This window comes from Leuresthes tenuis, unplaced genomic scaffold, assembly GCF_036924035.1.
Source record: "Leuresthes tenuis unplaced genomic scaffold, fLeuTen1.0.hap1 SCAF_24, whole genome shotgun sequence".
NCBI classification, from domain to species: Eukaryota; Metazoa; Chordata; class Actinopteri; order Atheriniformes; family Atherinopsidae; genus Leuresthes; species Leuresthes tenuis.
Genome location: NW_027325378.1, coordinates 14,102,903 through 14,126,435, shown reverse-complemented (window position 1 = coordinate 14,126,435; position 23,533 = coordinate 14,102,903). Strand labels below are relative to the sequence as shown.

General features: G+C 39.8%; 1 protein-coding gene across 1 annotated transcript in view; it reads right to left on the bottom strand.

The window, feature by feature from the left end:
- LOC140284993 (uncharacterized) overlaps window positions 1-23,533 on the bottom strand; it is a 205,100-nt gene that overhangs the window by 6,241 nt on the left and 175,326 nt on the right. The gene's annotated exons all lie outside the window — the stretch shown is intronic.

Sequence of the window (23,533 nt, the reverse complement as noted above, 5' to 3'; positions counted from 1 at the left end):
AGGAAAAGGCTTTTATTTCTGCCGACCGTGATGGAGCGACTGAGAGCAGGATAGTGCTTCAACTTAGATGGACGGAGCACATCGATTTGTCTTTCACTCTCGCAGGAAAATGTTCATTCTCATTCAGGGAAGAAAGGAATCATTTTCACATGATGTCATGTTTGTTTTTGGGGATATGCCAAGTCCCCTCTGCCAGCTAAATGCACCCTGTTGTGCCTCTAGAATTAGTTGAAATTCTATCATTGTTTTATTGTTTTTCTTATCACCAAATTTAAAAGGCAACACTTTTATTATTAACAAAACATGATTTGTTTGAATGAAGCAATCTGTTGGATATTTAATCAACTGCAGAGATGAGGTGGATGTTGCCTTTAGTAATGAATAAATCGTGAAAAACGAGTGGTATGTTTTTATGTTTTGTTAATGTTCTTAATGATTTGGAGATATCTCTATTTTTAAAACCAGCTTGTTTGACTTGTGTCAACATATTTTGTTCATGAAACTGTAGGTGTAGTATTCTCTTTAAGCCATTTTAGCCTTCATGGCTGGTTTTAAAGGGCACACTGTATGTCTAAATATAGGTGAATGGGTTTATTTAGGCTCAACTAGAGGAGGTTTATATGTTTAATCCTCAAAAAACGCATAATTGTTCTCATACTGTACTTCACCTGTCACCAGAAATGTTCAGTTTCTTTCTGAAATGTCCAGCCTGTTCCGATTGGTCAGCTGATCGTGTCAGATCAGCCTCTCAGCATGAATTATGTAAATTTCATGACGATATCATTACAAACGAGACGTTTCAGACAGATCAAAAGCAACACCATCCCATTGCTGTTGATTCGTGGCTTTTGGAACTCTACAGACCTTTTACACACACAAATAAGCTATACAACACTCTGAAGGAACAGGAAAGAAATTGAGCTTCATAAAGCCGGGCTACCACACCCAGATAATACTGTTGGGTTTCTTATCAGTCCTGTGTCTATAGGCTCAACTACCATTACCACAGGTGATCTGTACATGCTCAAAAGTTCTATCTTTTTGCATTTTATGTATATCGATACAACGGAATTCCCAATAAAGCTGCTCTCATTCACATATTTTTGACTCGTCTTTTTGTCAGATGGCTAAACGCATCAGAAGTTGTAGACTATGAATGGACCAAAAAAAAAAAAAAAGAGAGAAGAAAATCACCATTCGAGGCACGGTCGAGCTGTAACTGTGGCTCATCTCAACTGTGCATGTAACTGTTACGAGTGAAAATGAGCAGCCCGACAGAAGCATTTTTATCTGCCTTGACTGTTCCTGGTGTCTGTCTGCCCCGACATACCCAGCAAGACCGTGCAGTATGTTGTGCTAAACCGCCGTCAATCTTTGAAACTGTGCCTAAAACAAAGGCATGTTCCTGTGTCATTGCTGACTTTGAAATAAAAACCTTTCACGGTAAACTGTTGTTTTGTGATGTTTATCAGTACCCTGCACACACAGGTGTGTTGGTACATGACCCAAATGGTGTTGAAGTGTGTGGGCGTGGAGACTGGAAGCTCTCCCAGTGTGCTTGAGAGGCAGTGAGAATTATTTCTCAGCTAATGAACTCTGATTGATCGGGAGTGATTGTTTTATTTAGATTTAGAGATAATTTGATTATTCAAGGTGACTTTGGGTGGAAGATGAAGGCACACGCTTTTAATTGAAGGCTTTTTGCGATAGGCCTGTGAGTGCAGCGTGGAACCCCAGAGAGAAGCTTCTCAGAACTAAATCTTCTAACACCAGTCTTTTTTTTTTTTTTTTTTTTTTTTTTTTAAATTTTATCCTCTTGTACGGAGGGGAGAGAAAAACATGTTTACAATTTCTGCCGCCTGACACAGTATTTGCTGCACTTTTGAGCCGCATAAACAAAACATCCACTTTCACAGATAACAGTCCCTGATGGTGAATGATTGGTTTAATACGGTGTTGTCGAAGGTAGAGCTGTCCTTGTGTTTGTCCAGGTGCAGCTGGCTGCGCCACCTCACCCTCATCTCTCAGTGTCCTACTGCTTCTACTCCACACAAGAGCAAAAGGAGGACAAACAAGGAAAATAATGATGCTGGATGGACTTAACAGCATCACCAATCTTCACATGATGCACATCTCCCAATTTGTTGTTGGAGAAATTACAAAAAATCTTTGTGTACATTAAGAAGAAAGTTTAATCAAAGTGACACAACTGTAATCTTTATTCATGACAAACTTAAGCAGCATGAAGTACACTTTGAGCTGCGCTGTCCTTATTTACCTACCCCATTAGCATGGCCTCATCTCCATCTAAAAAAGAATAAATGACCGTTGTGGAGACGGAAAGCCTGCCGGCTGCTTATGTCACCCTGTCCAGGGACCAACTACGACTAATGAAGTTTTAGATTAAGTCTTCATAATTAAAAAGGTTCACTATGGCAGCTTTGTCCCGCAGCGATAGTGAAAGGCAGCGCTGTGGACATGGTCAGGAATAAATCAGAGCTGCTGGAGGTCAGTGCCACCGCAGAATAGTAGCACCTCTGTGATAGATGCCCCCTGTTAAGAATGGCTTAAATGAAGCAGAAAGATGTGTGCCGAAGATAATGACTGTTATTATGGAAGTGAAGAGAGAGCCAAGTTGAGAAATGCACTTTATGCCCATGACCTCAGAATTAGAAAACCTGCCAAACCTTTTGCTCTGTGTTGCAGAAAATGCAAGCGGTGAGGAAGAGGAGAGTAACTTGAACCTCTCACACTCTTCCTCATTGAGCTCTGCAGGGATGGTGTCCTAATTAGAGAAGTGACAGTTTGTCCAATATGTCACTTGGTGTAGCTGAGATACTGAAGGTAATAACTGCAGCTCAAATAGCAGCGAGTTGAAAATTTGTCCCTTCTGACAAAACTTCGGTGTCTTTAGTTTTAAAGAGACGTGTAGTGTGTATGTGTGTGTGTGCGCGTCATGCTGAGAGTCCAACCACAAAATGAAAGTTTGTGAGAACGGCTCAGTTCTGTGTTCTCGCATTAGCTCAGGCAGGAGAAATCTTCCTCCTCAAGTTCTGTCATCTCCTCCTTAACTGTGTTTTATCACTAAAAAGAGACACTTCCTCCCTGTCTCAGCTGTTCTCCGTCTGCCGTCAGTGACCCAGGAATGTCTGCTCAGCTCTTTGATGTGGCATCAATGACGGCCCTGCGGGTGCGCACACGCTCAGACAGACAGACAGACAGCGAGAGTCGCAGTCAGCCTGCTCTCCAGTGCCCCAGCTGTGCGCAAACACTTTAACTTCAGCATTTGTCAAGGGTGCTGCAGGAAAATCTATGCTTTTCTAAAAAGGCTGCAACGCTTCTATTGAGTTTCCTGTTTTCACTGTGAGATACCAGTGTTGCTCTGGTCTTTTTATTGATGAGCAGGAGAGATATCCCCACTTCCTATTCAGTCAAACAAACAGCTGGTGTAACTACTACTGGCCAGAGGAAAAATATTCAGTAAAAACTTTGTGGGTTTGAGGAAGTATTTCCACGGTGGATTCAACTGACCAAAAAAAGCATGAAAAACGGAAGAATAACTTTTAAATATATCAACATGAATGCGTTTGTGACAAGTATATGACAGATTGTCCGTGGCAGTCAGGTACTGCATATCCGCATCAATTAAACAGAAACTGCTTAGCTAATCAAATGTATTAATGACGTTCCAGCAATGGTTGCACTGTCTGTCTCATTTGTCAAAGAAATGTAAAAATTGGTTGTGCATTTTTTAAAATTCCAACGACAGACGAACACTTAGCTGAATTTATAGCCTCCTTGGTCCTGACAGCCATAATGACTTATGCAAATTGGAGGTTAAGTGCTGAGATGAGGCTGTTCAGCAAAAACAGAGATGTGCAAAGGATTGATGGAAAGTGGAAGAAAAGGCTGACGAAAGGATAAACTGTGAGCACCTGACATTTGTCACCTTTTGAAGCGTGGGGTGCGTAGAACTCGATCAACATGACCTGCTCTGGAGATATTTTGAAATGCACCTGATGAGAATAATTTGAAAAGGAAACCATTTCTTTATCTATCATCATGCGTTTCGAGCGTGCGATAAATGCAACCCCAGTTTGGGTGCCTATAGCTCTGGAAGTACAGTGGTCATTCTTCTCTCGAAAGGCTGTGGTTTGATTCCTCATCATCCCAATATACATGTCGAAGTATCCTTAGGCACGATACTGAACCTGACACTGCCCTCTGATGTGTTCCCCTTATGTTAGTTGCTTGGGATAAAAATGTCTGCTGAATGAATGTAATGTGATTCCAAAAAAAGTTGTGGTGCTGTGTAACGTGAAATGATAAAAGAATACAATGGTTTGCTAATCTCATACATTTTTTCAGAATAGAACATGGAAAACCTAACAAATGATGACAGCGGGGCATTTTACTGTTTCATGAAAAATGTACCCATCTTGAATTTGATGACAGCAACACTTTGTTGTTGCACCTGAACCCTTCTACTATGAAGCCATTTTGTTGTTATAGAAGCTATTTGCAGTTCAGCATTGTCTTGCTGAAATATGCTGGAGATGGCCTTCCCTGAAAATCTATAGGCACTAATGCACCCCCTAACCATCAGAGATGCAGGCTTTTAAACTGAGTGCTGATAACAAGCAAGACGGTGTCCATGATTTCCGAAGAGAATTAAAATTTTGATTTGGGTAACCACAGAAGAATTTTTTCCATTTAGCCTCAGTCCATTTTAAATAAGAGATGGATGGATGCAATAGAATCATGTCTGTGTTTTAATGAAGTGCCGGCTCACAGAGATGTTTCCAGATTCTCTGCAACGTTTGGTGATATTTTTTGACTGTATGTGATGGATAATTCAAAGTAATTATGTTGAGGAAAATTATAATGAATTTGCTCCACAATTTGCATCTGTTTTTGCAGATTAGGGAACCTCTGCCCATCTTTACATGTGAGAAACTCTCCTTAATAAAGTGCTCTTTTTATGTTCAATGGTGTTACTCACCTGTTGTCAAATAACCTGATTAGTTACAACATGTTCCCCCTGCTGTTTCTTTCTAGTTTTATAAAGAATTTATCACAGGTATTATTGTGCTACAAATACATCAACACTGTTTTGTTTGCAAAGTGAATCGGCTGCTTGTGTTTACTGATGCATAGCCTCCTATATTCTCCTCTTGCTAAACTCTGCTGTGGCACCAGTGACAGTCCAAACCTTACCCAGTGCCTGATAAGCAGCCATGAGCTGTCTGGTGAGTGGGGCTCATCAGTGGCAGATTAATGTCCAGCTGTATTCCCTGCACCATGCTGTGAAAGGGATGAACAAAAGGAGTGCCGAGAGAGGTAGAATGGCATTGTAAAGTGGGTAAGACTGATTTTTAAAGCCTTGAGATTGGGTTAAATATTGACCAATCTGATAGTGAGACAGGGGTGCGAGAATCATTTTCATCTGTGGAGAGAGGGATAAACAGATGAGGACTTGAAGATGAAATGATGACTGACATTCCGCAGATGTGCAACGGCCCAAGTGCAGAAGGTCTCTGACTCTTGATTTATTATATAGTGCCTGTTGTGCAGAGGGAGGTGGTGCAGATTGAGTTGCAACATCCTTTGACCCTGTTGCAAATTTGACACCTGCAGGGATAGACTCAAAGCTATCACACACATTAGCACATAAATTAAAAAAGATACAACACAAGTTGTTTGCCCGCATCTCAACCGTTCAGGAGCTACATAAAGAGTTTATACTTTCATCAAGCCCATAATGTCGAAAAGAAATGATACACAGTCCCCAAGGCAAAAGAAGGCAATAAGAATGTATTTAAAAACGAGCAACTGTTTGTATGATAAATGACCATCCCACAAAGTGACAGCACATGTGCATGTAATGGTACAGCTGGGATTTTACTCAGTAATTACTGTTTTATTGAAAAATCTATAAGTACAAGGAGCAATTACAAAGGTTATCACATAAAATGTTAGTGCTGCAGTGTATCAGTGTTCAAGGCACATCATTCATCACTGAAGGAACTGTGTTTTCTGCTCATTTGTGAGACTAAGTATTAGATAAATTTGATATGCAAAAACATGAATTAAGAGTGGAGATTAAAAAACTTTGAGAACAAACTACTGTAATAAAAGATGCTTTTAAGAGACCCACTTTTAGAACACCTGAAATACAAAGTTTCAAGCTACATGAAAACATGCAGCTTTTTTCAAAATCTTGTCTAAAAAGGAGCATGTTTGCCATTTCTGCTTAAGACTCAACTAGTTGCTTGGCAACTTGCATTGACATCAAGAGTCGACTGCTGCGAGTCCTGCACGCATAGTCCTGCTCATATCCTCTCTGATCCACAACTTTACATAGGCACACGCTGTTTTTTGGAGGCGCTTAAACAAACCTCATATAGACCAGTAAAGGTCAAGTTATGCAGCAAGATTTTTAAAATGACTTCACTTGGAATAATATATTGTGTCTCTGATCTTTCCACAAAAACTTAATATGACAAAAAAAAGAAAAGAAAAAAGTTATTGAATATCTTTAAATAATTGTTATTCTCTCTTACTTTCTTCTAAGCACTTCATTGCACAATTACTGAACAACAAAAACAGTTTTCATGTCACCAAAGATCCTGACATTTCTTCGTTTTTAAATGAAGACGTTTTACAGTCCAAAAGCTGTGTGGATGTGTCCAGATTGGGGTGCTAAAGAAAAACCCTACTGACATTTGTACTGAAATTTTTAAGGTTTGTTCAGAATGTAGAAGAAGCACTTGGCACAACCTCTTAAGCGCTTCAGGCTTACCTGGAGCAATCTCTAATAGTAGTAACTAGAGCTCTTTGAGCGAACACCACGGAGGACACCACTACTGGAAATTTTGATGTCTGCAAAGAGTTAAACACATTTTCCTCCACTTTTTGGAAGATTTTCACTTTGAAGGGGAAACCAAAGTAGTGATATTTAAAGAGTGCAATGTATCCGTATGTTTATAAGTGACAAAATGAAGAAATATATTAAGATCATCGCGCTTACAGTAAAGTTTGGTGAAGCTTCTGTCATGCTGTGGGTCTGCTTCGCTGCTCCTGGTACCAGAATCCCTGAATGTATCATAAGAATGATGAAAGCAGCAGATCATAAAAGACTTTTTGAGAGTTATATGTTGGAAAGCTGAAGTAAAGGTTTGGGCGTTTCAGCAGGATAAAGTTGAGAAGCACACATTCAACAGCACACATAAATTACCGGAAAGGAAAAGTTTGTCTGTTTCAACCTGGCCAGCAAATCCTGACCAAGATCCCACTGAAAAACATGAGAGAGCTGAGACCATTTGGAAGGAAATTTAAAAGGGCCTAAACGTGTAGTGGGCGACTGACTGAAATGTCCAGCAGACACGTCCAAGAAACTTTGCGATGAATACGCAAAAAAAAGTCATTTACACCATTATTTGAACACCTATATAGGGATTCAAAAATTCCGCAACACTTGTAGTATATATACAGAGGGACTTATTGTGAATAAGTTAAATAAATAGTACTTATTTGAACCTAGCAAAGGATAAGTGGCTATATAAGTGTAGACTACTTATTATTTAAGGTGATAACTTCATAAACTACACACAGGCATATACTGTACATAAATGAGCAAGTTCTCTTCACACTGGTTCACTGCGCAGAGGATCAAGGTCAAACTGACCAGGTGATCACCATCTAGACAGCGACACTATGGGAAAACCATTTGAGTATAAATAACAAAATTCATTACATCAAAGGACAAAACAATTGCACACTCATACATTCAGTTAGGATTGTAATTCTCCCAGAGAACCATTAAGGTGGAGTTTGATTCAGTGCCAGTGATTAAAAACAGCTTAAACGTAGCTCTTTTCTTCGGAAGCTATAATAGTTTTACAATACACAGCCATCGCTGTTGCTAAGTAACTGGTCTGGCAACTGATCTTTTCATCACTTCACTTATATTGCAAAAGGCTTTATTATATGGAGTCAAGGCGTTTTGGTTCGAAAAGTAGTGGTAACAACCCAACTTTCCAATTTTATGTTATAATGACAGTGACAATGACAGACAGTAAAGTCTGAAGATATGTAAAATAAACTGTTCTCTTTCAAATAGTTGCAAATGCAAAAAGGAAAAAAATCTGCCAAAGCTAAACTTCTGTTATCATGTGTTTTGTTGAAGAATATTTGCTGCTGAGAACGTGATATGATATCAGTTGTAATATGTGTTAAACAAATTTTGATTCGACTTACAGCACTCCTTGGTTGCCAAAGCTGAATAACTGTCAAAATGCTACTTAACATTTTCCCAACATGATGATGGGAAGCAGATTTACAATTAGGTTTTCTTCAAAATCTATTTGCAGTTTCACTTAGCTGTGTAAGAACAATTTTATTACTTTACTCTATCAGTGATGCAAGAATAACAGTTTTTATTTTCCTGCTTCAAAAAGTCAGAAAGTCTGCTGTGGAAAAGGTTGACTAGAATGTAACCGCGTGCAAGCTCCAGCAGCCAGCCTATCGGCTGTTTGATTTCTCTGGTTAACTTGCCCAGGGGCTCATATTTAACAGCAGCTATGACACACAAATACATCAGTTGTGTTCCAGCTTTACTCTCAGACCACTTGCACATGTCAGGTTCTCGTGCTTTAACATTAGCAACGTACAATCATGACATCCTGCTGGCTCACTTTATTGCAGTTCTCACCTACTCTGTCCAATCGACTTTCTCATATTCCTTTTTTTCACCCACACCTCTGCTGATTTTCTCTCCCACCTGCTCTTTAATTCCAGTTAATTATGATCACCTGGGCTTCCAGGTGTAAATCAGTCTCTGATTGGATAACTTGAATAAAAAACAGCTGTGGGCTTTGAGGACCAGGATCCAAGGTCACTGCTCTAGTCATGTTCCTGTTTCTCTTCCCTGAACAGAATATAAAAACTAATGAACTAAAAGAGCTTCCAAGACCTCCTATGGTCCTCTGAAAAAAGTAATCATATTAATAAAAAGTCACCTGCTGTATTAGACCATATTGTATTTCCCTTGAGAGTTAAACCACTTGCTTATGTATGCATGCTTGCCTGCCACGAGCACACATAAACACAAACACACACACTGTTAGACAACTGCTGAAGCTTAAATTTTGCTGTTTACCTGCAGACAGTCAGTGGTTCTGTGATAAATCACCGTCTCTGACAGATGTCTCTGGGTTTCACACAAGCTCATGAACCTCGCCCTGAGAAAAGGAGCGAATGAACGAGACAGACTGCAGCAAATTCTCCCTGCAAACCTCAGAGGAGGCCGGACAAAGAGAGTGGAGAAAAAGACAGATATTCCACTGAAATGTGTTGCAAAAAGAACTAGAGTGAGGCTAGACAGCAAAAACTTAATATCTACTCATAAACTTATAGCCTTAAGTGTATTCTTTATTGATAAATGATCTGGTAGTTTACTGCAAGAAGTCTGGCTGAAATTTTTGAGGCAGGCATATTATTTTCTGTGCTTTATTATTCTGATTGAATACCAATGTACAAGAGATGTGACAGCAGTACTTGCATTATGACTTTTAGAGACAAAAAAACCCAAAACGTCCTCCAGTAATCATCATGTAAAAATACTACGCAGTATGCACTGCACCAGAACAGTAGCCATACTGAAAAAAGTTACACCTAATTACGACCTACTAATAATTCTGTATCGTACACCCCATACTGAAAAAAGAAATAACCTCCCTTTAAGGATGTTTGCTGGTCATTTAACTGACATGTCCGTCCAAGAGAAAACATGCTGTATTTCATGCTTTTTGGCCTGAGGCAAGATTCATTACCATCCTTAAAAAATTACCTCAGTATCACCAAACCTTGTTTTGGATTAATGCAATGAGAAAAGTGTCCAAAGTCTCAGTGTCTACCTGTGCATTTACTACAACAACTGCCATCTCCCTTGGTCAAACACATGTCATCAGTGATTTTGGAAATTTGCTTGCTTTCTTCAGGTGGTCATCTTTATTTCTTTCATTGGACCAGCAACAACCAAAAGTTCCAGCATAATCTCCTTGTCCAATGCAGATTGGTGATTCATCATTAACCATCACTGCTTGATAACACGCAGGAAATATTGGCACAGTCAGTCAAACGATAGCTGCAATAGACATTGACAACATGGGAAATGCTCCTTACCAATCAACCACCAAGCACCCCAGTTCCATAATGAATTCATTTGCCACAAATTTTTACTTTATTTCTTTGGTATTGATTTAAAAGATGGAATTGTCAGCTGTTTAATCACATTGTTTAATTTGTGTCATATCAGGGACTTTTTTTCTTCTTTGAGATAAAAAAAAAATAAAAAATGGATGAAATTCTCCAAGAGAAGTGATTCCATACTTTTTTCCCAGGGGTTGTTGCTTCATAAAACATACAGTCCATCATCCTTGTAACTCAAGAAGCAAGGATTAGGGTACCACGTTTCCCTGGAGAATCCACCATATGATTCTTGATGGAACAGCAGCTTGTGAAAAGGTCCGTACACTCATCCATCACTCCATAAGTCATTTTTTATATAGGAGCTAGCTGCACCGCCAAATCACTCATCTCTTAGGTCTGTTTCAGAGAATACTGATTAGTTTTTTTGTCAAATAAAACAAGTCTTGAAAGTACAACTTTAAATTACGCAGTGACGAGGCAGCAAGGAAAATTGCTCCATCTGACTCCACATGCCACCAGTCAGCAGTGTGTCTCATTTCTTGATTTGACTTACATGCACCTGGAGGTTTGATCTGTCGTCTGCTTTCCTGCTGCTGACAAACATCCCCCTTTCATCCATATTTGTCATTCTGAGAGTTTTATTCAGTCTGCACTGACAGGAGAGAGCACCAGCAACACAGATAACAATCTAAACAGAAACCTTCAAGAAATATAACACACAGCGAACTAACCTGAGCCTGGCAACAAGGCAAATGACAAAGTTGCAAGCTGACAGATGGACGTGAGCTCAAAGAATGGGGCATCTTTGGATCAACTTTATCCTAACAGGATAAGACAGCACTGATGTTACTATTTGGTGTGCGATGCTGAGGGGCAGCTCTGTGGTATTAGCAGTTACCTTGGGCTCAGACCTGCCCTGAAAAGATAATCTAACACTGGATTGCTCCTGTATCACACAGCATGTAGAGTAGATGCAGCTAATTATGTATTCTATCGAGCGCTGAGGAAGATGAGGGCAGATACACACAGTAAAATCCAAATAAAATGGCCCTCAAATACCTGAAGCTTTAACCACCCGTGTGGCCTTGTCAGCAGTCTAGTTTAAATTTCATCCTTACTTTGTCATGGATGGGTGGGAAAGGCAACATAGATTTAACTATAAACTGTCCCTCTAAGCATCAAAGATTGCTGTGGACTAGTGATGATTTGTCCCTTATGGTATAATAGGCAATAACATTTTTGGCGGTTGTCCAAGACATGCTGAATATTTCATCTGCACCACAATAAGACTTTGATAAACAGCTCAGTTTAAAATATGCTGACCCCTGTCAACAGGCTTCATTTAAGAAAATCCCAAAGAGAAGGAAAGTATGCAGTCCTGCACCAAGTTATATCATAAAGGTGTTTTTAAACTTTAATAACCAGATACCTATCTTCTCTATTCATTATTAAAACTTATCATCTATATATAAAACTGATTTGGTGCAAACATGATACAAGAATAATGGCTACATGTTAAAAAGCATAAGTACTGTACTGTAGCAGAAAGCAGGTACCATACTTGGAGTTATATTGTGTCACACTTGGGTTAATCGAGCAATGTGACTACCCCACAGGACCTGTCCTTACTTTCAGACTGGTATTATACTTTATTAATGGAACTTTATTCTATTTTTCCGCACAAATCTATGCTTCATAATAGCCTGTAGGGGAAGATAAGCAGAAATTATGGGAGTTAACTTTAGTTGCTGTAGCCAATGTAGTTTAACTGTTGGAGCCACAGGGGTGTTCGTAATAGCCCAAAACTAAAATGCGTGCATAGAAATGGAAATAAAAACTAGACCTCCATTCTTGTAATACTAGGCAAAGTATACTGTATATAATGAATGAATACGGATCCTTTATCTACAGTGGCACCTCGGCCACTGTAGATATAGATCCATATGTCACACATCAGGAGAGCACAGGATTCAGCATGCACCACAGAGTCAAGTTCAAAGAGTTCACCTCTTTTGAAAAGCAACGAAGGAAAAAGAGGTACAGGATTAGCCGAGGAGCAAAGTCATTAGCCAGGGAGATGTCTGTAATAGGCAGAAACACCAGGGAAAATGAAGTCCAAAACATGTAGAAGGTCATAACCAGGCAGATCTGGGATGACGCGATTGGCACCCGTCAGAGGGCAAGTGGAAGTAGACCGGTTTACAACATATACTATGGAACTAATGAGCTAAGGGAGAACAGGTCAGAAGGGGGGGTGTGGGTATTACGGTGACAAGGAAAGGCAGGAGGTATTGGGGTCGCAGCATGGCAGATGGGAGGGGATTGGTCTGTAATGACGAACAGTTAGTGGGGATGGTAGAGGGCAGGCAGCAATAATGAATGAACTGTGGTATCCATATGTATGCATTAATAGTGTGATCCTGGTTTTTGATTTACAAAGAAGGATGTTTGTTCAACTGAGCATTATCAGTTAATGGAACCAGAATGCACACTTTTTCAAGTTTTCATTTTGAAAAATCGGGTGAAGCAAGTCCAGACAAAAAAAGAAAAAAAATGACATCCTCTCACCCAACACACATAACAATGTCCAACAGAGACACACAAGCAAGTGAATTATTCTAAAGGAATGTAGTCTGAGAGACTCAACCTTGGTGTAGTCCTGAGAGGGATAATAGCCGGGGCAAGAGATGGAGACTGGGCGACTAATGAGGCAAGTCACTAATTAGCCACCAGTGTCACTGGCCTTTCAACTCTCACTTGCCGTGAGTGGGAGTGTGTATGTGAGTGTGTGATAGAAGCCGAGGCGGAAGCAAGGAGACTTGTTACAGTCATTCCATCAGCCGTGCACTTACATCCTTCATCTAACATGGAACAGTTCAATCTAAAACTAAATCAGAAATAAGCTGATGCAATCAGAAATAGAATGAAATTGTATGTTTTACAGTTTTCAAACAAAGCTCAGCTGTGACAGCGTTTGTTGCCATGGTGTTCTATTTATTGCCCAACTCACCTCCTCTCTCAGCCATGATACACTGGAACGCGGCTGTGAGTTGCATGGTGGCGCACTGTGAAAAATGATAATTAGCAAGATCATTATCGGTTATCTTTTCTCTCTTTTTTTTTTCAAATAAAAGGCATGTCTGTAGAATAAAAAAATTAAAAAGAATCTCTGCTATACATAGTTACTGCCAGTGTGTATACAAAGAGTGCATTTTTTAGCAGATTACCAGCTTTTCTTCAGTCCCTGTCCCATATGTTATTAACAGGGATGCACTGTAAGCAGCCAGACTTCATTAGAGGTGTGGACAAGGTCGGCTCCTCCACAGAGGATTCAGTGCAAAGATGACTGACATTAATTCAACAGTGCAACAACAAATGCTTGGGAAAATAAATAAATAAATAAATAATCAAAAAGTACCTCATGCTGCTGCTATCTCTTCTGGTTTATTGGTATTGGGGAACAGATCTGCCTCCTCCTCTGAAACTCATCCTGTCAGTTCGGATTGATTACACAGTCAGTCTCCCCTCAGTTTGGGGCTGCATGTGGCCCTGAAGGTCTGTGTCCTCTTCAAGCTCTTGTACATGAAGACTGTATGATACTGCTGACAGTAACACGCAGCCAGGGAGCTGGGCAAAGGTTATGCTACCTAGATTTGTGAGCAAAGTTTTATGCCAGGGTGATACTAAAGCAGACATTCAGAGCTGGACAGAGAGAATACATGCTTTTGCCATCATTCCTTCCTTTTGAGGGCATTTTAATGGGTGTTGTATATTGTATAAGCTGGTGGTGTGTCACAATTTCTCCTACTGAACACATATGATGAGCTAGAATGTTAATCTGATATTGACTTGACTCTGTCTACTTTATGACAGATCTGCCACGTTCTTGCATTTTCCCTCTGATCCCATCTGAGATCTCGCAGTGTTGGACCTTGGCTGCAGAATTGGGAAACTAGCTTGTGCGCAAAGACCTTCAGACACCATAGGGGTTTGCTATTTTTTTTTCTTCCTCTGCTGCTTATCTTGAGGGCGGAGGAGGAGATGGGACTTCACTGAAATTGCTACTGAACAGAAAATTGGAGAGCCGCCAATCTAATTGCTTCCAATGTCCGCATGTCCATCAGTCAATGTTTGGAAAAGCTCTGAGCAGCCTTGGCTGGGATTACTGTGGTTCACTTTAAGTTCAATTACAAGGTTTGTACCTAGATTATCTATCAAATAAGAATTATAGTGATAATAATGGGTGTGGTGGTTATCACTGTCGCCTCACAGCAAGATGGTTCTTGGTTTGAATCCCAGCTGTAGCCTGTAAGCCTTTCTCCCACTGCTCAAAAATAAACATGTTAAGTTAATCAGTGATTCTAAATTGACTATAGGAGTGAGTGTAAGTGTAATGGTTGTTTGTCTTGTTTGTCCTGTGTGAACCTGTGATGGACTAGCAACCCTTCTGAGGTGTACCCCACCTTTATACCCCGGTTTAAGTGTTTTAGCCTGAAGCCGAGATACCGTGGATAACTATAGTTTTCCAGGAAAAATGTTTACTTTATGTGAACAACTTCATCATGGCACGACACCTGGCCATTTAACGCCATCACATGATAGGAACTTGATGGGTGAACACTGAACCTTTACATCTTGTCTTTGAATAGACAAAAGGAAATGAGAGTGGAAAATGTAGTCATGGTTCAGTTGGTCCACGCTGTATTATCCATTCAGCCATGAGATTAAGTTAACAAATTATTCCTCTCTAAAGAGAATCACATACAAGATTTCAAACCACCAATTTATCTGGGACACATCACCACTAAAAATTCAGCTCAACAGCCAATCATCTGAAGCAAAAATAAGTCTTTTAAAACCTCAAAATTTGATCTCAGGACCTAAAAATAACTCTGAAAACGCCTTTTCTGACCACACCGAACATTACAGCTGAAACGGCATGCTAATTACACTCAGGCAAAGAACTTTTGAGATATGTACTCTGAATATTATTCTGGACTAGTAACAGAGATGTTGGTCACAGAGTAAACTGCTTTTTAATGAGAAAACTGTGATCTTATCATTTGGAGTTGTTTTGCCTTCTCAGGAACTGAACCGCTTCAGTATTTCAACTATGAATTTTTCAACATACCAAAGAGTGAGGACAATGAGAGGCCGACTGTGTAAATGTTGATGCTGAAGCTGAATTTGATTTTTCAATCCTCTCCTATATACCAGCAGTGTTTGCTGCAATGTTTGCTGCAATACTTGCTTCATCAGTTAACATTCCTTTTGAATAGATAGTAAAAGCTGTTTTAGTCAACTTTATGTCTGTATGCAGTGTATCAAAGAGGATCATGCGCTTGATTCTTCAAATATGTCAATAATGACACATTTGAAAAGAATTAAATTCTTCTTTCGACCGTGCATAACAGTTTCTTTCAGTATTTCATTCTGTCTACCCCTTCTTGCATTATAATCCTTTTTTTTAAAATAAAATCTACACCACTGAGATTGTCGTACAGATTACAGCACAATGAAGATGTTAAAAAAATGAGCTTGGCATTTCTGGCCTCTTTCATAGAGGTTCTTTGAAGTGTATGCTGAAAGGGTTCCTCGTTGCAGCTCTGCTCTGAGCTCTGCCTCACGTTGAGAATGAAAACTGTGGGACTGTCCCCTAAGACTCCTCAGGCGCTGATTGATTGGAATAGATTTGCGACACTTTTATCACTGCATCCACTCCCAACGCTTAGTGTGGCTGTAAAATAAGTCCTGAGCGAGTGATGCAGAATACCAAACACACTGAAAAGGTCAGTCAATATCTAATTGCTTTGTCAACTCAGGCTTTATTCGTATCTTAAATATTTGATATTGCCATAAAAAATTCATGGGTAGGATAACACATGATGACATTAGAGAAGATCTCATTAAGCATTTTTCATAATGAATGACTTTTTTTTTGGTCTCTAGCAGACTACTTTACATGGATATTCACACCTCTGGGACACTTGTCTCCACTGTGTGAAACAGAAAACAAAGGAAATGAGAAAATGTTTTATCTTATTGTCACGATATAAGATAAGAAATCCAGCAGCGACAGAAACTCCACCACTGTGTGTTTCCAACAGGAAAAATAGTGATAACCTGTTTGTTTGATGAGAATTAGGTGATAAAAACATTTACTTTACTCCTTATCTCATGCACTAGAAGGACGATTTGTCTCAACATCAGCAGTTTGGGCACTTCGGCTTTCTATGTTTCCAAAGATGAGAGATCCACTTCCTTTTCAGAGTGAGCTGCCCTCTGTATTCCAATCAATTCTGAGCCAAAACGCTGGACGCGCCACTGATGGAGTCCTGACAGGAGTCAAAACTAAGAGTGCTGATAAAACACCATCTTCGGAGTCAAGCAGTGAAGAGCAAACTTTGTCGAGCGGGATTAATGCTCTCTGGCTCCCGAGCAGGAAGGCAATTACTTGTGCTAACACCGATATCCACTGTAACGCCCCTCGATGGCTGATTTCTCTTTGTGCATGCCAATGTGTCTTCATATGTGTGTTAGAAGAGAGATAATGATAAGGAACCTCTTTGCTGTCTTATCTAATATATATAGATCTATATATATATATCCCATATGGTTCAATAGAATTAAGACAAACAAATAGTAATGAGGTGACTGTGTGATAAATGTGTGTGTGTGTGTGTAAAAGTGTGTGAAAGAAGCTAATTTGCACCTCTTGAGCACTGCAGGACTTAATTTTAAACTCCACTGCGCTGGGACTTTATGCCATGAAAAGCTCTGAGTCACCTTTCAGTTTGGGAGAAAAGCAATGAACACAATTGAAAGCTAAGTCGTAATTGAGACAGTTTTATTAAAATTATTTGGCCCATGTTAAAAATAGGTGACATATGATTTTCAAAAGCATTACTTTTTAGAGAAAATCTTTTTGAGCACATTGCGGTAAAATGTTTCGGGAAGAGTTATGGAGACAGAACTTCAATGAAAGCATTAGTGTGACAGGTGTGCCTTTATTTGTGTTGAGTAAGGGTATTTATAGGTATTGTCTACACCTTATATGCAAGAGTTGTGTCTAAAAAGTTACCCGATGCAAGTTTTCCCAAACTTTTTGGGGAAAAATGTATCTCTGCTCATTTTTTGTCTCATGTAGCTCTTTTACTTCAATCTCTCAGATGTTGCTGCTGTGTAGCAAAGTCACCCCTTCCAGCACCACAACTTTTATTTATCTTTTTAGGCCTCATACTGGCACACCCCACCCTCACACACCCATATGCCCCTTCCTGCACCACACACACCCACACCTCATCAACCTCTCTAATCACTGGATGCACGCATGCCGTCCTCCTCATGCCAGGCTGACTGACAGCTGATCGCTGTGACTGACCTTGGTTGGTTGTATTTCTGACAAACTTTGACAGAGAAAGAGTGAAACTGAAAGAGAGGCCTATGTATATAATAAAGACAGATTCAAACAGAGAAAAAGGGGATAAAAGAAAACAACTGATCCGCTGTCAAAACAGCATCTCTTTGAGTCTGTGGTGAATTTAATGCTGCGTGCATAGGCTGGGGCAGGGTGTCATGAGCGGGTCTCCTCAAAGGAGAATGAGGTGACTGTGGTCATTGCTTGAGTAGCTGGTTTGGAACTGCAGGGCCACAGACCCATTAAACACTACAAAGCCTCCTAATCAGCCTGCGTCTCCTGGGGACAAAACATGCAACCTCGCCCCATCACAGCAACACAAACATTTGCGCACACACACGCCTATATCCATGAAGTAATCCAAAAGCTCATTTTCAAAGGAAAGCCAGGGAGTGCAGTGAAGGTTAGAGCTGAGAGAACAGAGAGCTGGGAAGGACGATGCTTTTTGCCATTCTCCTCAGTGCTGTGGGGCAAAGCGGTTGACATTTACACGATTTCACTTGACTGAATCATTAAGTTTGTTTTAAATAAATATGCTGAGCTGTGTCATAACTTCAGGGGGTCAGGTCCCAGATTTACTGGGGTCCTGGCAAGGAGAAACGTGTGACTTTAGATTAATGTAGGATTAGAGTTAGACATGTATGAGTTATGGAAATAATCATGCATGAGTTTGTTACACATAAAACACAAACATGTTTTTAACCACTCAGCACAATCACAAATGAATAGTACAGTCAGCAAGTCTACAAAATTAATTTTCAGAAACATGAGAAAATGAGCCGTGCTCTTTTCTCTGATGCAGACGAGGATGCTGATGAACAGATGTCAGAGCAAATCTAATGAACCTCACTTATGAATCACAATGAGGTTAAAGCAAACCAAACTGCTTAGATTTGAATCAAAAATGTACACTGTGGATAGTTGATATTTCTGTTAATAACACTGTTAAAATGTCCTGCCACAGCTCAGCGTGGTAAGCTGTAGGAGCAGTACGTACATTGATCCAATCTGTCTTTGAAAGACTGTGAAAGCTTGTATTAATACCAGGTAAAATATTAGCCAGGATTTCACTGTAATCCTCAGCTCTATATAACCATGGCGCAAAATCAATCCAATCAAAGCCCATTCAGTCATCTGCCTTTGGCTATCTCAGTAGGCCACTGAACCTCCAAAACATGGCTTCAGCTCTTGACTAAAGTAATCCACATATTGTAAGTTTCTATGGTACATACTGAGCAGTAGCAACTTTAGTAAGGATCCAATATTTAACCTGTAACAAACTAATCTAAAAAAGCATGAATTAGCAAATGTTACAGAGCGGCTACAAGAACTGAAAGATGGAAGAAACCCATACATGCAAAAACAGTAGAAGCCAAGTCATGGGGCGACATGATGTTGAAGCTAGATGGAGATACGAGGTGGAGGAGACTGGATAAACTTGTAGAGGGATGTAAGGTTTTCCTGAAAATATGAACATTTTTAGCTTAGACTTGAATAATATGCTATCAAGCACAGATAAATGGATTTTCCTGTAATCTGCCCCCTTTCAAATGTTGCAGTGTTTGGGGCAGGGTTGAATTTATTTTAGACCTTCTCGATGTTAGACCTGCCTTAGAAATCCTGAATGAAAATAATACAAAAAGCGTTTAACAGTACGAGTCATGGCGCTCTTAGTCATATAACTTTTTAAAATAAACTATTGTTGCACTCGACTGACATCTTTCCGTGCAAATCTCTGAATTTGCTTTTCTCCAACTTTGAGGGGAGCCTTAAGGTTTGGGTTAGGCTGTCTAAAATCAATCGGAGCTGACACAAGTTTCATTTCACATGCTCCATTTAGAGTTTCTTGAGTTTGGGCTGTTAAACCTTTTCTCAATATACTGTATGTTTCCCTTTTAGTATATGTAGCTCTGCTTTTAAGTAGTGATTTTTGTTATATTACTCAACAGTTTTTCATATATTAGCACCTTTGATTCAATATTTCTAATTATTTTCCTTATAAGTTTGAATGTTTCAGGTCCCCTTCCACGGTTTAATGTAGCCATCTTGTTCTCTTCTTGTTATTTTTGTTTGCTTTGTCTGTTTTTTTTTATTTTGCAGGATGTTTTATAATGAGTGGGCTCATAACCTTGGCCTTCTCTGGACATAGCTGCTTAGCTCTGTTATTGATGCTCTTTTACCGTCCCGCATACAGACGTGTTGAAATGAAGTGTAAAAAACAATTTGTCAAATTCACTGGGATTTCAAAATACATTGATTGGTGTTAACTTTTTAAAAAGTTTCTGTGTCCCACATTGTTCATAAAGCTTGAGAAAGTATTTTCTATAGAGAACTTTATCGAAATGTACATTTAATACTTGTGAAATCTTATTGGACAGTGCACACAAATACCCCAGACCACTGCCAAGAGAGGATAGGGATTCATTATCATCTCCACTGAACAAGAGAATAACACAAGAAACACATTGTACAAACTTTTCAGTCTGCCAAAACTCAAAGAAATATCTGTCTTCCTGAACCCCAAAGCCCATCTGTGTTCTTTTCAGATACTTTCAATGCTGTATTGATCGCCGGCTGCAGGAAAACGCCCTGCTTCTTCTCCTGCCTTTATTCAAGTCTGAGCTTCCAGATCTTTCTTCAGTATTGACAGGTTTATCTGAAGACACACAGTTTAGATCAAGTAGTGACTGATTTCTGGACTGTGTTCTGATAATTGAGATGTTTTTTGAGGCAATGTCTGCTCACACAGCTCAAAACCCGGATTTGGGAAATAGACATAAATCATCACAGACGAAAGGTTTGGCTCGAGGAGATACACACCATCCTCTTCCTGTCTCTTCATCTGTAAACAGCCTTTGTGCTTGACATTATCAGAAGATGAGGACGTGCTTCCTGTTCTGGTCCCATTATTTCCTCATGATGAATCTCCGCTAATGGTAAGTCTCTCCTGAGGTGCTCTGTGGTGCTTGCAGTGGGCTCCTTGTTAATTGGCCTTTTGACAGTGATGCCCACCCACTGTTGGCCAACTGGGGTTTGATAAATGAGGTGCTCCCTTTACTTGCACGCCCTCCATGCTTTATGTTGTGAGAGTTGATAGAAGTGGGCGTTTGTTTTTCGTAGCACTTTTTAAAATGCTTTTTAAAATGCGTGCGAGCAGTCATAAGAACCATAGGATGAACAGTGCTTGTTTATTCATACGTGTGTGTGCTCTGTATTCAGCAGGCTCCCAGCAAATACTTTCACATTTTCTGCGCCTGTTTTGTCATTGCTGTCAGATTCATCGTATGTGTCCAGATGTAAACAGCACGAGATAATCAAACTGGGTTATTATTCTTCCTCCTTTATTGTTGAATATCTCCTAGTCATATACAGCCAGTAGCAAATGTCAGGTGCAAGGCTTAGCATTCAGCACTTTCAGTAATCAAACGAGTGTATCAAAAAAAGGGCAGATATAAAAAGCTTCTTTACCAGCTATATGCCATGCAATGCAGCGTCACAGTAAGACTCAGCTTTCATATCAGGCATACATTTCAGGCTCATATCAAACCCACTTTGATGCACGTTTTCTTGAAAGCCCAGAAAACACCTTATCTTGACCTGCTGCTTAATGTTGGGAAACAGTTCCTGTATGGACGTGTAGCTTTTCAACGGAAATCTGAGGGATTTTGGTTATGTTTATGTGATCTGAATTTGGAGCTGGGAAAATGTAAAGCAATATTCAAATCTGATGACACCACTCTACACAGTACTGATGATGCACATTGGTTGAGCAGTTTGGACAGGCGATGTTTTAATTGATAAATAATACTCAGCAATATTAAATCTTTAATTGTTCTACATCTTCTCAGAGATATTCAGTGATTAAGAGAAATGATTTACATTTTCACCTTCCTTTGTAGTTATTCCATTATGTTAGGAAACACTGCAGTAAATATCTGACATTGTTATAACACTTAGATCCTTTCGCCAATTATGTATAAAATAAATGAGCAAGATGAATGAATTTATCTGAAAGAAAAGGGCTGCAAAGCCTGATTATTAATCTGCAGAAATAAAGTAGCAACCCCTAGGGGGCACTAAACTACTAAATTAACCTCAGGTCAGCATAATTTATGAGAAGGTGTGCACAGACTCCAGAAGAAATTCTTGTCATTTCAGTGCACAGCTCGCCAAGGTTGTATTATTACATGTTTGTCTGGTGTAAGCCCTGCTCCAATAGAAATACCTCCTCTGTCCTTGCATACTAAAGAAATATTACTTCTAAATGTCTTTTGCAGTTTTTTTTAATCGGAGGAATATAACAGGGTGTAAGTCAATCAACATGCCAGACATTTTTTCCCAAATTGTATTTTGACTTCCTTCACCTCCGTTTCCTTTGTTTTGCCTCAGAGGCTTGTATTCTTCACCGCTTCCTCTTCCCCTCCTGCTTGTCTCTTTCAGTTTTCTTTTAATTCCTTCTTGTACTCCACTTTTCTCTGTATACACTGTGTTTATTTCCTCACTCATGCTGCTTCTCAGCCTTTTAATGGATTAATCTAAGTGCTCTCTCGGTGCCTCGCAGCTGCTTGTTGTTTTTTATTGCTGTGGCGACTTGACCTAAAGACAATGCAGTTTCTTCTCTTGTTCCACTGTGGGCCAACAACTTATGCCCCTGATGAGATGGCCCTGCTGAGCTCAGATTCATTAGCAAAAAAAGATGTGAAGTGGCGCTGAATATCACAGCATCAGGTACTGATGGATAACTTTTCACCAAGTTGTGAATAATGTATCAGATTTTGTTTACAGGCTCCTCAGACATTATATTGTCAGCTCCAGTCCTCGGCTCCTTTGAACTATGCAAACTCAAGAGCCTCTAACTTGCCTAAAGATGAATGAGACTCGCAGGGAATCACCTTGCATTCAAATTACTGTTGTCTAAGTATGCATAGGGACACTGCTCTTTAGAAAACACTCTGGGTGTCGCTAGGTAGGACATGCACGATAATTTCTCGAAGGAAAATATCAACGAAAGGTGCATGTCCTCTAGCCTCCACTCAAATCCTATTTGGACAGGAAAACTGATTAGAGCATACCTATGTGAAGGGGCCAAATCAGATCATGTTTGCTGCTCCCAGTTTGATTAGAGATTAATTGAAACCAAACCCCAAGGGAGTAGTGTGGAAATAAAAAGGGTTACAAAGCCTCACACACACACACTTCACCTCCCTCTCTGTCTGGGTTTATTGCTATCTGTGGTTTGATTACCCAACCTGCTCTCATCAAAGCTGAAAGAACAAAGCAGCTTGCTTGATCACTCATTCATTCTTATGGCTCTGACAAATAAAGGATGCTGTTGATTTGCTCGAAATGCGCTAGGCTGGGCCCACTTCAGTGATTGTTTTTCTCCTTGTTTCATATAGAACGCCTCGCCCTAACAAGAGTTACAGAGCTGAAGTCGGCTTTGCCTCAGAGCTGATTTGTCTTGAAATTTGTTGGCAGCTTTAAAGTCACTGCAAGAAAATACATTTTCGACTGAACATTTAAGCCTACCCCCTATAGTTATTGTTGCGTTGACAGGCAAATAAGCTTTCTGTTTTTGGTGACACATAATGCACTTAATAAAAACAGGAACAGACTTGCTTCTAATGATGCCAGTAATTTTTGAAACAGATGGCCTTTGATTTCAGCGGCAGACAAAAGCAGGCTTCTCATTTCAAGCTGTCAGCCCTTCCATTCTGTTGGCTGAAATGAGACAAATCATGGTGCTGGCAGATATTATCAGTCATGGCTGGCTTGCTAATAAGGCTAATAATAGCTTAATAGTTGAAACCACTGTCTTTGGCTGGCTTTTTCACCCTTCAGGCAGGCTTGTTGCAAAACATGATCCCTACAAAACCTTCCACTTCCACACTGTACTACACATAG